This window comes from Pteropus vampyrus, unplaced genomic scaffold, assembly GCF_000151845.1.
Source record: "Pteropus vampyrus isolate Shadow unplaced genomic scaffold, Pvam_2.0 Scaffold19, whole genome shotgun sequence".
NCBI lineage: Eukaryota > Metazoa > Chordata > Mammalia > Chiroptera > Pteropodidae > Pteropus > Pteropus vampyrus.
In genome coordinates this window covers 16,670,143-16,684,681 of record NW_011888800.1, presented here as the reverse complement: position 1 = coordinate 16,684,681, position 14,539 = coordinate 16,670,143, and the positions used below count along the sequence as shown (strand labels likewise).

Sequence of the window (14,539 nt, the reverse complement as noted above, 5' to 3'; positions counted from 1 at the left end):
CTGTGAGGTAGGATATATATATACAACTATCACCACTAAAAATTTTTTAGGAAATTCAAAAATTTTACCATATAGCATTATATGTGACTCCAATATGTCCTTTATACACAAAAATGAACAGACCAATTGAAGCTAGAGTTGTGTCACCAATTTATTGGCCAGCAGGAGGCAAGACACACAGCCCCCTGTACTCTCGCTCTTCGTTTTTTCTTCCTAATCTTTTGTTGGGTTCTCTTGAAAGCTCTATATTTCTTTATTTATTTGTTAGTCATGATATCACTTTTAAAGATCATTATATGAAATAATTATCTGCATTTTTAGAATAACAAAGAGTTTCAAATAACTAAGAAAATAAGACACAAAACAGGTACGCTTTGATAGGGAGATGGATCAAAAAAAATAAATGGATAGTTAGGTTAAAGTGAGGAGACAGAAATATTCATAGTTGCCTTTGCTTGTTTACCTTTTGGACAAGCTGGCCTGTTCTTCCTTTATATGTTCTTCCCCAGTTAAGTAATCCCTAGCTCATTACCCTTCTTAAGAATCGTAGTCAGGATAATTGAGATAAACATGAGTACAGTCTTGTTAGATTCTTCAGCCCAGTTCTTACTCTGATTTCTATATCATGCCAGTACTAGAGATCTCAGCCAAAACTGAGACATAGGGCTATTGCAGTGTTACCTGTTAGCATCTAGGACAGCTTCTTTTTAAAATGGAGGACAGAATGACTTTGTTGTCCATAGTTCTTTTTAAAGTCTAGTTATGTATCAGTATAAGCAAGTTTATACTTAAAAATAGGTAATATAAGGAATATAGCCAATAATATTGTAATAACCATGTATGATGTTAGAGGGGCATTAGATTTATTGAGGTAATCACTTTGTGAGTTATATAGATGTCTAATCACCATGGTGCACACCTGAAACTAAGACAGGATTGTATGCCAGCCATAACTGAAAAGTAAAAAATTAAAATAAAAAAAAAAAGGTAACCAATGAATTGATACTTGCTTTACAAAGGTATTTAGCACAATTTCCTACAAAACAAAAAAGTCACCTCCTTAGAAAATTTAACATTAATATTACTTTGCAGATATTTTGGAAACCCAGATTGTGTATAAATTTATAAACACCTGAACACATAATCAGAAATAATTCTCCTTCTGGTTTGTGTTTGGCTGTGTTTGTATTCATCAGTGAAAAAATGTTTTATATGGCATGATAAGCAAAACACAAAATCTCGTGTTTGCCAAAGAAGAAATCTATGTATTTAATGGCAAAATAGAGGAAGCACAAGAAATTATGGTATTAATTTAAGGCCATTGTCCTGCCTTGATATCTCTAGGAATTGTTTTGACTAATATCTTTTCTATTTTTATCCCTGAATTTCTTACCAGGCTATTATTTTGGGCAGAAACTATGAAGGAGTGCTTCAAAAAAAAAAAAAAAAGCAGTACTTATTAATCAGAATTTGTTGGCAGTTTTCCAAGATTATAATTGAGGTTGTATAACCTTGCATCCATTGATAAATAAATGCAGATTGAGCCATAGTGGTCAGGTGAGAAATATCTGATCACAATTTGAAGGGGAGCCATTTTAACAAATTCCAAAATATTGAACAATATGCTGACATTAGGGAAATAACTCAGTTTACTCTGTAATGTTCTGTTAACAACAACCACGGCTTCTGTCTGGCTTCTCTCCCTAATAAGGCTCTGAGTCTCTCCTTTGAAAGACAATCCTTTGTAACCCCAGCATCCTCATGGTGCTCTACACAGAATAGATTACTAGTGAAGATGAAGATGTGAAAGATATATTCAAGAAGAATCAAACTAGTTAGAAATTTGGATTTGCATTCAAAAGTTTTTTCTACATACTTACAGTATGAGATATCAACGTTTTACTCATTTACCCAATAAATACTTATTGAGTGCCAGCTATGTATTATGACCTACACTAGGTTTAGGAGATACAGTGGTAAGCAAAACAATAGTCCCTTCTGTTAGATGGGAATGAACAGGGGGTTGTTTAAACAAGCAATTTCAATAAATGATAGTATTTTCTTTCTAACCGTTTCCACCAAAAAGTGGCCTCTTGATGCCTACTGCATGAAATTCAGGCTTACCCATAGCTTTTTCCTCACCATATATTCTCTGCTCTAACCCAATACATCCTTTTACCTCTTTTCTTAAATAGAATAACTTTTATTGCCGCCTCACTATATTATCATCGTTGCTATATGAATCTTATAAGTCATTTCTCTCATTTGTAGTTCCTATTTAGCCCATATACACTACTTCAGTAACCCCCATTCCCCTGAATTCACTCTTTGTATAATAATTTGTGCTCATGTTTCCCTCCCCCTGTATATGTAAGAGCTTTTGATGGCAAGTCTTCTTTTATTCATTTTCACGTTCCTCCTGTACAGCCTAGCAAAGTACCCAAAGTTGTCTTAAACATCAGCAAGAACAGTTTGTTGCTCTCTATTCACAATGACTGTTATTTCTTTTCACTCTACAAACATTGCCTCTGGCAGGAATATTCTCTCTGACAAATCATCATAATCTATATCATCTCCTTTCCTTTAAAATATCAAGAAAAATTCTTTTAAGCACCATCTTTTTTTATTAATAATATCCCATCAGAACCATTTTAATTCTCCAGGCTCTTTTTCTTTTTTCTTTTTCTTTTGCTCTGCAACTAATATATGTAAGCATTCTACCAGTTTTGTGGCACAGAGAACAATGGCGTAATCCTTGTCCTCAAGGAGCTCACAGTCAAATGAAGAATGTAAGAGAAAGCAGGTACAATCACATATAATTCAGACTAAACTAGATGGCAATGGAGAGAGGCATTGGGAAAGCCCAGTCCTTTGGCCTCTCCACACATTAAAACCACACAGACACATCTTGTATGAAATTGAACCTGGTTTACTTCTCCTGCAAAGCTGCTCACAGTCCTGTAATTAACCCAGAAGGAATCCCCTAGACACCAAGTGTTTTATAGCTAGTCTAATTAGGATAAAGGCAGCAGCTCAAGAGGCAGGATATACATCTCTCAATCAGAAAGGTACAGGAGATGTCCCTCAGGCAGCCTAAGGCATATAGCAAAACAGAAAATGTAAACACAGTCACCTTGGTGTGCTGGGATTTCTGAAATGTGAATTTGTGGACACTTCAAATCTAAGCTTAGCTCTCTTCTGTTATCTGTGACACTCCTGCCTCACCTTCCATAGCCACCTGCTGAGTCCTTAGAACCCTCAGACAAATGTCAGTGGTAATCTAAGCAAAACGTAATTAAGATAAGCCTGCTTGTACTCAGAAATATGAAAAATGTGCTGTCTTTCATGCATAGAGTTGATTATCTAGTTTCCCTTCAGTAGGATGCTGGCTTTGAATTACTTTTCTGGGGAAAAAAAGATGGATTTCACAAAACAACAATTGCTTTTCTATTCCTTTTTATGATGAATTTTTTTCCTCTTGCAAAATGATGTGTTGGGATCCAGGTCTCTGATCTTGGGTCAGAATATTTCCTTCAGTACCAATAATCATTCCACGTAAGAATTAACTTACTTTCAAAAGGGCATTTCTGCTCTCTCTCACACAAATCAATAGAATTCTAATAACCCAGACAGCCATCTCCCATGCTAACATTGTGTTATTTAACAAAATGGGAAATGCCCATTTCCTCAAAATACCTACTTACCAATTCCAACAATTAGAAAGTATTAAATAATGACCAGGTATGCTAAACACGATTTAATACTTCATAATGTAGAAACTACTAAAGACTTGAGAATCTCCCATGCCATCATAATGAGATGATATGAGATGTGAGATGACATTTTAACTTAACCTGTAAGTAGAATCATCACCTCTAAGTATCTATTGTATAACCCTTGTTCTATAGCTACTGCCACAAATTAGTTAATTTATTACTGATGTTCGAATTCCTGATAAATAGTTTAGAGTATCTGTCAGTCAGATTTCACATTGCTTGGTTTTGTCACTCATTAACATTTACAGACATATAGTAACACATTTTTTTGCATTAAAATATGAACAGGCTTTACTTGGGTATATTTTCATCTGGTGTTAAGCAGTACAGTAAATCATCTGTCCTCTAGAAGCTTTAGATAACTTTAATCTTGTTTAACACAAGAGATTGTGTTCACAATAAAAAGTGAGACAATATGGGGATTCACTGAGACGTAACTGAAAAACAGGCAACCAGAAACTGTAACTATTTGACAAGTACTTTCTCAGTGCTCCCACAATTTTTTGTAATTCTAATTAAATTTAACATTTTAAATGTGTCAGATCTTGCAGACTTTTTAAGTTTTCTGCATTCTAAGAAATATATTCTCCATTCTCATGGAAGAAAGCTTTGAATTCCAAACACAGCTATCAGCAAATAATATCTTGTGGGTAGGGCCCGAAGGGCAGACAACTGGAACCAATTATGAGAGAAATTAATCAAGCCTTATCATGTAAAGTGTCTTAAAAGGAAGGTAATATAAAATCTAGAAACTCACAAGGAAGATTTACAATGTCAAGTTCAAGTTTTCTCTCAATAGATTCTAGAATTGACTATATATTGCCCCAACTAATTGACATTCCCTCCTCTTAACATCATTATTCAGGAATTTGGGGATTTCAAGTTTAACCAAAGAATTTAAGGAAGATTTTCCTTAGACTCCTCATTCACCCTTTTTTGGGAAATTGTCCTCCAAAATGAACTATCGCTGGTAAAAGCACCTGTCTACAATCAGCCACACTATCTCAAAATAAACAGATGCTGCAAGAATTCCTTCTATAAAACTACGAAAGACCCTGGGAGTTACCTGGATTTCTTTCCACGATCGTGGTTATTGCTGAATCCACTGGGAGCTAGATGCCATAAAGCATGAGCCAGGGTGGTAAAAACCAATAATGTGGACACAAGTTGTATATGCTACAGGACTAAATAGAGGAGAGATAAGCCACATTCTAGATTAGCAGCTAAAGTTAAAAGGGGAAGATTTAGAGCAAAGGAAGTGAGAGACTATGTAGGATATAGAGCTAGTGAGGAAGTATCGTTTCTAGAAACACCAAACTAAAGAAAAAGTCATACTTGGTTTCAAAATCCCCGACCAAGAAGAGGAAGATAAACATCATAGCAAATTGACATAGACCTATAATGTGACATGATTCTGACCTAGATAAAGTCAGTCAGGCAGCCAACCTGTTATTAGCTATCTCTTACCCCTCTTGAAGCTACGCTTCTACCTTTCACTGGTTGTATTCACCAGATGCATGGGCACTAGATCCTGACATTTGCCATAGGGATACCGAGGGCCTCTTGAAGCCAGAGCTCTGAACAATGAGAATATTTCAGAGTCACTGGTCATGCTTTAATCTCTCTTTTTCACAGGAGCATTTTATAGCGGTAGACTTTTCATGAAACCCTTATCTGCTGTAATATAGAAAGTCATTAAAATGTGCTGTCTCACAATACTATAAAAACACACTCAAGGCTATTAGTGTGTTATATTCATCAAATATTATAGTCATCGAAAATAGGATGTCCAAAGCTATTCCAGTTTGTTCTAAATGTAGTTGCTGAGGTAATTACTAACTTAAGTCACAGCAGAGGTTTGAGTTTTTCCTTTTCTTTCTTTTTGCTATTTCCTACTTGTATACCAGTCTTTCTCCTTCCTCTAATAACTGATAGTATTATAGAATTCAAATTAAATGTAAAAGCAAACAAATGTACTGAGCACCTACCTTCTATACACAAGATAATGTGTAATCTGAACGTAACTACAATTACTAATAGCCAGCATTCTTTGGGCACTTGATCTATATTTTTTCATTTAACCCTCATTAAAGCTCTTTATGGTGCCACTATTTTCTAGTTGAGAAGTTAAGATGCAGAAATTTTAAGTAACTTTCCAAAGTTTACCCAGATATTTAATGGGTTTACAGTTTTGCTAGAAATTTTTTTAAGTTACTTGCAACACAAAAGGTTTAAACTATAGGTCAATATCAAAGGAGAAATCTCACGAGAAAGTATGGAATGTGTTAGTAAGTGGATTGTGCAAATAATTTGGTATTACAGAATTGTATAAAATTGAAGTATTTGAAAACTGTGAGTAATCTGTTTAATTGGGGGCAGAGATTAGGTAAGGAACTAGAATAAGATAAAGCTAGAAAATCAGTGTGGGATCTGGTTATAAAGGTGTTTTTTTGCCACTCTAAATAGTTTTGGATTTATTTCATATACAATGTGGTGTCCTTGAAAGTTTTTGAGCAGAGAGTGACATTTGCCACAATCAAATTTTTAGGACAATGAATCTGGCAGTAGTATGCAGAACAGATGCTCAGAGAAGAGGCTCATAACAGATAAAACAATTTAAAGATTAGAGAGGTATGCTAGTCATAGTGAGAAAAACTTGTACTAAGGTGATGTCAAATAGGAGGAGGAAAGAAGGCATGGCTGGAAAAGATATATAAAAGCTTTGATGAGTAATTGAATAGCGATCATGAGAAAGAATAAGGCAGTGAGGATACTTTGAGAGACTGGGGAAATCAGTAAAAGTTGCTGTTTAAGGGAAACTAGAGAAGTTGAACTTCTTGACTTTGGTGAGACATGTAATGTCAATGCCATCAGTGACAGTAGAGAGAGAGCATCAAGACGCTTCCTCTCAAGGCTAAATGGAGGCAGACAGCAATTGATGTATGTATCTATTATAATTTGGTATATTTACTTATCAAGCTTTATAAGTCTTATCATTTATTATTAAAAAAATGTTCTTCACCTACTATCCATTTATATTATGACATTTTATTTGGTACTTAGTGCAATCTTCTAATCTTATGGACTACATTCTAAGAAGTAACTAGAATTAAATTTTAATTTATATACATATGAAATTAATCTATATATTTTGCCTCCTGCCAATCATCCTTCTTTGAAAGTAAAAAGAAAATATAAATTTTCCTTAGGTTCGAGAAGCTTCCCTATTTAAGTCTGCCCCTTTAGCAATAAGAGAGTCCTGCAATCCTTTTCTTTTTAGCATGTTCTTATGAGTATGTCCACCCAGAAGGAAAGACAGCTGGAAGGAGAGATAATAAATCTATTCAAATTACTAACTAGAGTATGTACATACACTTTAAAAGCTCTCAATAAAACTATTCTATGGAATTACTCTAATAAAGTGAGCGGCTAAGTACCCGAACACCATTTGTTTCTTGTAACGAAATGGCAGCATTTCAACATCTATCAAAGCTGCAGCAAATATTTTATGACTCACAAATGCAGGATCTTATATAAAATATTCACTTAACATGGAATATAATTAAGCCAATACTAAACATTGCCTAGCTGTGCAAAGGAAAACAAGTTGACAAATTTCTTAAAAAAGTTCTAAAAGGATAATACTGCTTCTTCAGCTTATCAAGCAGGTAAATGATATTTATACATCACTAGCTGCAGAAGTAAATTAGAGTCAAGTAATTCTGTAGTGACATTTCAAATGAGGTCGACCCTATAGTGTCTGCCTTATGTAGATTTTGTAGAATTTCTGAGTCTGAGAACTAGAAGGGGTTTCATGAGCATCGAAGAGTCTCTTTTACAGAAGAGAAAAGCAATGCTCAGAAAATGAGAACCCAAGTTTACACAGCCAGTTGGAGACTGAGCCAGGATTTGACTAATTTCAGTATTTTTTACTAGATAGCAAAAGGCACTGGACTCTTGTTGGATTACATGAATTAATTCTCTATTTTTTTAATCTCGTTGCAAATTTTTACTAAATAATTCTCATTGATAAAGCAATTGTTCAGGTTTTCTTAGTCATGTGCCACTTAACAATAACATTATTCAAAACACATCCGTTCTTCCTCCAGATTTTCTACAATTAGGTCAACAGTATCCCCTCTCTCAGAAACATGCCTCCGTGATAATGCCTAAGTCAGAAGTTCTTCCAACTTATAAAATAGAAATAGTCATCCCTGTCTGATAGCTACTTTTTTTTCTTTTTTTCACCCTTAGGTTTAATATGCTTGGAAAAGCTACTTCTAGAGTATGTTATTTCAACTTATAAGATACATGAAGCAAAACATTTTCATGCAAAACACGTTTTGTCTATCAATAAAACATACTGCACCCAGATTCTGAAGATCCAAGATGCTCAGAAACAAAGTATGTTTTTACCCTGAACACAAGATTTGGGCCAATGGAGATTGATTGGGAATAGAGACAGCTGAAGGTGGAGTTGTAAAAGTCTAAGGAAGACAAGAAAATCTTTGAGAAGGAAACCCATCTTCTCTGATGACTTTTTCTTAATAGTGGAAAAACTCTGAGTACAATTTATATTGTTGAATTTCTATCTTGCTAACCAGCATTTATTTCAACATAATATTTTCTTAACTTCCTTAGTAGGGAAAACAATATAAAACTCCCATATCGAGATTATAACAATTTTTATATGCTCAGGCTAAATTGTACAACATAACTAAGATATGCAAGAGATAGGAAACATTTATGCCTCCTGGATCACAATCATTTTCAGAAGAAAAGGAGAAATAATTCAGGGTGTCTTCATTTCTACTTCTCCTCCAGAGGACTTCTGAGGTTAGAATACCACCTGTCCACCTAACTGTGCCTTAAGAGACTACAAGTAGAGCAAACACTGTTGTAGCATCCATTATTGCTATAGAGGTTACAGAACTAGATGCTCAGTCTTTTACATGCTTAAAAGCTACAGATTGAGAGGGTTATTAATAACCCCCTCCTTTTTTTTTTAAGCTGGAAGGGAATAGAAGCCTAGCCATTCACGCATAGACAATTTGAGATCTGAAAGAATCTGTAACAACAGCAACAATGAAAGATGCAAATTTAATTCTTTAAATTTGCAATTATTGCTTGAATGATATTAATTTATGTATGTTATCAAATAAGTTAACATTATGTATAAACTATAATATAGTTTGAAGTGGCATTCTATTTTCAAAAGCACATTTAGAAACAAATTTGGCATGTATTTAAAATTTCTAAAATTTTCAGCTGAAAGCAGAAATATCTTTCTCAAGCGAGAAAGTAATTCCTATGTTTCAAAAATTCTGGAGAAAGTCTTGCTGCAGTAAAGACTACAGGATGGAAAGAACGAATAACAGGAGCTGATAGCATTAAAACTGGAAGACAACATACAGGTGGCATAATGTCTCAGAGAACTCACAGAAGAGTATGTCTATTGAATTAGCTGAAATGGTCAGTAGAAATGAAAGTACCTGGAACACTGGGAAAAAATATCATCATGCCAAAAGTGTATTGATATTCGAAATCAGAGATTTGCCCCAAATCAGCAAAGACATGAAGAACGTCCTTTTTTCAGCTCACACACACACACTTAGTACAATTTGTCTGTGAAAGGGGAATCATTTAAAGTTACTTTAAATGATTCATGGATTCTTAAGCAAGTAGTTCTTACACTGCATAATTCATTCCTTCATGTTCAAAGACTAGCAACCACAGAAAGGTGCTAGGTAGCCTAAGAAGAGAAACAGTTTACTTTGTTAATAATAAGCATATGGAAAAGTGAATTCTCTGGCTTATCTAACATGTTTACCTCATATTTCACCTGGCATGGGTTTATCCAAGCACATGGTGGTGGCAATTTCTGGAAGAAGATTCCAAATCTCTATGATGAAAGTCTAACGACAAAAAATCAAATGCTGTGAAATAAACCTAAACCTGTTTATCCATCTTCAAATCCAAGTCCATAATTCTATTGAAATTACTTTCTCAACAGAATTCTACTATGGTTTGAAAAGGCAACTCTGTATATGAGAGTTTCAAATATTATTTAAAATAACCTTTATTTATTAGTTTGAAAAATAATCATTTAATAAATTCAATAAAATTACTCATATCATTACTATAGTATTTTCTCTATAGATATAATCCTCCTCATATGAGATGTCCACACAGAAGACATACACAATATTTTCCACACCCTACTAATGAATGTAAGCTCAACTCTGCCCATCTTCCAAATCAATCTTCTGGCCCAAGAATTGCTTATCATTACTTATGACATTGTGATATTGTTGTTATTATAGTAATGTGTGTAATTTTGAAACACTGATGTCCTGATTTTGTTGTATGGCCCAATTCAGTGCTCTGGATTGCTACCATTTGGCAAAAATGAGGTTTTGATTTTAAAAGAGCAGGGTGGTGATTAACTTTATAGTATTCACAAATTATAATTTAAATTCTATTTGCTTGTATTCCATTTCCACTTTTAAATCACAAGAAAGTAGGACCAACAATAATTAAAAGGTTGGGTCCTAAAGCTTTGGCATTAACTCTTTGTATTAGTGTACTTTTTAAAAAAATTATGAAATGTTTTGATATATATAAAAATGTATAGCAAACTTTCTCATTCTCTTGTTTCTCCTCTCCCGTAATCTCATTTAATTTCAATACATGTGTGTTTAATTTATTGCCAGTTTTATCCACTTTTATGAAAATAATGTATTAAAGCATAAAAGATTATTCTTAAAGTATTACATTTAATAATTCAAAAATGAGACAAACTTATCTTCTTAGCTTTTTAAAGAAAAGCAGAGTAATTCTAAAAATTCATTTTATGTGTTACCCACCCACATCTTTCCTTTTTCTATTTAGAAGCCTAAAAAGAAAAACTGACTTTAAGCTTTGTCATCTCAGCCTAGGTCCTAAAGGCAGCCAACATTACTATTGTTGCCGTATCTGTCTTTCTCTTTATTATACAAGTATATCGATGATGTAATTGCAGAAGTTAGGGTTCACTCAAGCTGTTGGAGCAAAGGGATTCTTTTTTAGACTGCCTCCTTCAGCACCACAGAACAATTGTAAAACAGAACCAAGTACACACTTTAAGCAATTTGCCTCCTGAAAACAAATCTGCAGGATCTTCATCTTAAAGCACTGATCAAGAGGGTGAAATGCAGAAAGCTCAATTTGCTCCAGACTCAAAGCTGAGCTGGAAAATCACTTGGGTGACACAATGCCCGTCAATGACATCTCAGCTTTTAACCCCTTCCGAGAAGCACTTAACTTTTCTTTTTTTCTATTTGGTTCTATTTCCTCCCTCCCCAAATCTCAAGGGATTAGGAATCATCCCAGCCTTTTATCCCAGCTCTGTTTGTCCATAAACAGATATTTCCCTGAAAGTTGAGCAGAAATGAAGCAATTATTTATCATTCTTCTTTAAAAAAATAATAAAGCAATTACCGAGAGGTCCGTGATCCTTAATAGAACCATCCATATTATAAACACAGGAGAACCGAGTATTTACAAATGCATCAAATACACTAGGAGAACTCCATGGTTGTGATTCAAAGTGCAAACAAAAAGAATCGGCAAAAAAAGGCAGACACAAAAATCACATGCAGATGAGGCAGAGCATACCGGGGAAAAGAGAACATACCTGAGGGATTCTCCTTTTAAAAAAAAAAAAATGAACACACCAGCTGGGTTGTTCCTCACCTCCTTTTGGAGTGTTATGTGTTTTCCTTTGAGGAATACCACTTGCGATCTTGTTTCTAGTCTCGTTTCCTTCATTCAACCACAAAGAGTTAGAGCAGGAGCGGACGGAAGCTGCGAACCAGGGATCGGACAGACTCAAGTGCAATCAGGCATGCCTTTGGTCTACAACGGTGTCTGTTCTTGTCAATTCTATCGTGCTCCCCGGGCAGCCTCCAAAGCAATTTTACAACTTAGCTGCTGGCACGAAACTGCCTTTTGCTCTCCTCACTGCCAAATATCTTCAGCAGCTCATTTCTCATCCCTGTCTCTAAGAAAGCAAAATGGGCTGTCCTCCGTGCGTTGACGAGCGCCAAGGCTCACCAACAATTGAGGATGAGGAGCAGCGCGGCAAGAGTGCGTGCGGGGAACTTCCCACCGCGCGGCCGCGGCCACTGCTTTGGGGATTGCAGCACTGATGCTGGATCGCCGCCCTCCTCTACCCGGAGCGCCTCGGCTCCCTCTGCTGCCACCGCTGCTGCTGCACAGAGCAGCTCCTCCAGGCTGAGCCACAGCCCTTATTCACAGAAAATGCACTGTGGCCGCCGCCAGGTGTGGCCGTCAACACCGCACTGACAAGTAACTGTGTGGAGCGCAGCCTCACCGCTGAGGAAAACGCCTGGATGCCAAGAGCTTCCTCAGCCTAATTTCCCTTTATCACTCAGTGCTGACCTACGAGACTATCATAAGGCCAATTCTACCAGCCGCGTTTGCAGCCCCTTTGATAACATGGATAATTTAATAATTAGTCGGCTGTGCTTGGAATCATGAAAAGCACACCGCACACAGTATAATTTCGAATTAGCCACCGAGAGGCAGCTAGCTATTGAGATAGAAGAGATGCTAATGTCTCATGTCAGGTAGTTTTCTTCTTTTTAATGCGTGGAAAGCCATCTGAAGGTGATTCCTCAAAATTTTGAATTAAGGACACATGCAATCAAAATGAGAAATGGTGGAAAACAAAGTGATACAAAGCTTAGGCTTCTCACTTAGAAATAACATCTTCCCATTTAATGTTAATGTTTTAAAGAGCCAGCTAGGAATTGAATGGGCTACTTTCTTCTTTAGTTTCACGGAGTAGAGGAAGTGAGGAGAGTAACAGCTCCCACTTTTCACCAATAAAGCATTTTCTATCCTTTAGCCCTCCTGTTGAAATGAACAAACAAAAAGTACTGGATCTTAAAATAGAGCCTTAGAGAAGCTCAAGTCCCAGACTAATTTGTAGGTTTTAGGCTGCATCTGGTCTGCTGGCTTACTTCTGTTCATTTTTCTTTGCTTCTTAGAAAATAGGAAGATGTTTCCAGAGCTGAAGAACAGTCAGCCATCAGCTGAGATCAAACAGTGTAGGGAGCACACACATAGATTTGTATGGCATCTTCCGGTACACTTAAGGATAAATATGCCTTGACTAACTTTAGAGTTGACTCTACCTAAATATTTAATACATAAGAGTTGCCAGCAAAATGAACAGTTAACTTTTTGGCAAAACTTGAGGCAAAATACATTCCACCTACTATGTGTGACAACCAATAAATAATATCTCTAGGATATTTTTTAAAGTCCACAAATTCAACACAATATATGTGCTGGGTGCTAGTAGCTGAGGGCTTCTGTTCCCAGCTCTCAGCTCCACCTTTAGGTCAGAAGAACACAGCTTCCTCAACCTGCTGCTTAAGTGACTATTAATGGACTTGAGCAGCTGCTCAAGGTCTAATGAGCTTCGTCAGTGGGCAAACACTGGAGAAGTGTGATCTCCATCTTCAGCAGCCACCACAGTGGTGGGTAGGACAAAGCTCTGCTGCCTTCAGCAGTAAGCACTCGACAATGGCAAAAGAAAACTGGCTGGACCTAAAAGAAGATGATAGGGCAAAACTTGACTCTTTTCTATAGAAAACTTCAGGCTAGCCAACACACTGATTTGAAGAATGCTCTTCAATGCACAGAAGAAGGAACACCTAATCACAGAGTTTTTTTCTTCTTTTTACGCCAAGCAGTAGCCAGAACAAAGTGCTAAAGCTATGCTCAGCTAAGAGCTCCCAGCACTCAGAGTAGTGTGATATATATAAGTTCTCAGTAAACTGGAATATAATATCACTGATCTAAATGTTCAAACCTAAGGAAGGTAAAACAAGGAAGATGATCCTAACCCTGAGTGGTCTCCATAATGTGTGAGTAGTATAATGACAAGAGGTGTGAAAATATCGCTCTAATTTAAATACTCTCACAGGGAAAGTAACAACAGAGGTGGTGATCACCAGCCTTTGCTTTTATGGAGAAATAACGTTGTATGAATACTCTAAAGCCAGTGTGTGTGTTCTGACAAATGCACTGCTCAGCTCTAATCATCAGGATTCAGGTTATATATTTCAAACTGGAAATTGTTTGCATCTCTGAAAGTGGCAGGAATCATGTATCTGAGGAACACTGGCTGCTAATAAAATATGTCACTACTGGAGAGAGTGACAGAGCTTTACGACTTTATTGACGTGCAGCATACCAAAATCCCTAACAGAACTTCCTTGGCTCTTGCTGGGTAGTTTTCACCTGCTGACTACCTGATTTGAATAATGTATAATCACAATGATATCAATACAGCAATCAGAGTCCTACACATTCTTATCAATAAAACACATTCTATTTCTGCAAAGAGCTTTTCAAATTCTTGGATGAGTAACATTAAACAACACAGGATAGGAGATAAATACGCTTATATACTCACAACACACAGGTACATGCCCCCAAACGTACAGATTGATTAAGACAATAAGACTATTTCTCCTCTAAATCTCTTAGCAGCAATTTTAGGAGAAATAAAACCTCTAGGGTACTATTCAGCACCCATATCTCACAACATAAATTGGGCAAAATCATTTGCTTCATTTATGATTCAGGTGAGAGAATAGCAAAGTGTCTGGGTCATTGGTCATTTTTTATTGGTAATAAAGCTTGACTAAATCAAAAGTATCAAGCAAACGCTTCTTTCTTGCATAATT

At 36.1% G+C, this 14,539-nt stretch overlaps 1 protein-coding gene across 1 annotated transcript in view; it reads right to left on the bottom strand.

Moving 5' to 3' along the window:
* Positions 1-12,039, bottom strand: part of LOC105288825 (protein unc-13 homolog C) — a gene marked incomplete at its 3' end in the record, with an annotated part of 460,652 nt that extends 448,613 nt beyond the window's left edge. Inside the window, exon 1 of the mRNA XM_023527723.1 lies at positions 11,511-12,039. The remainder of the gene's footprint in view (positions 1-11,510) is intronic.
* Positions 12,040-14,539: the final 2,500 nt, after the last annotated feature.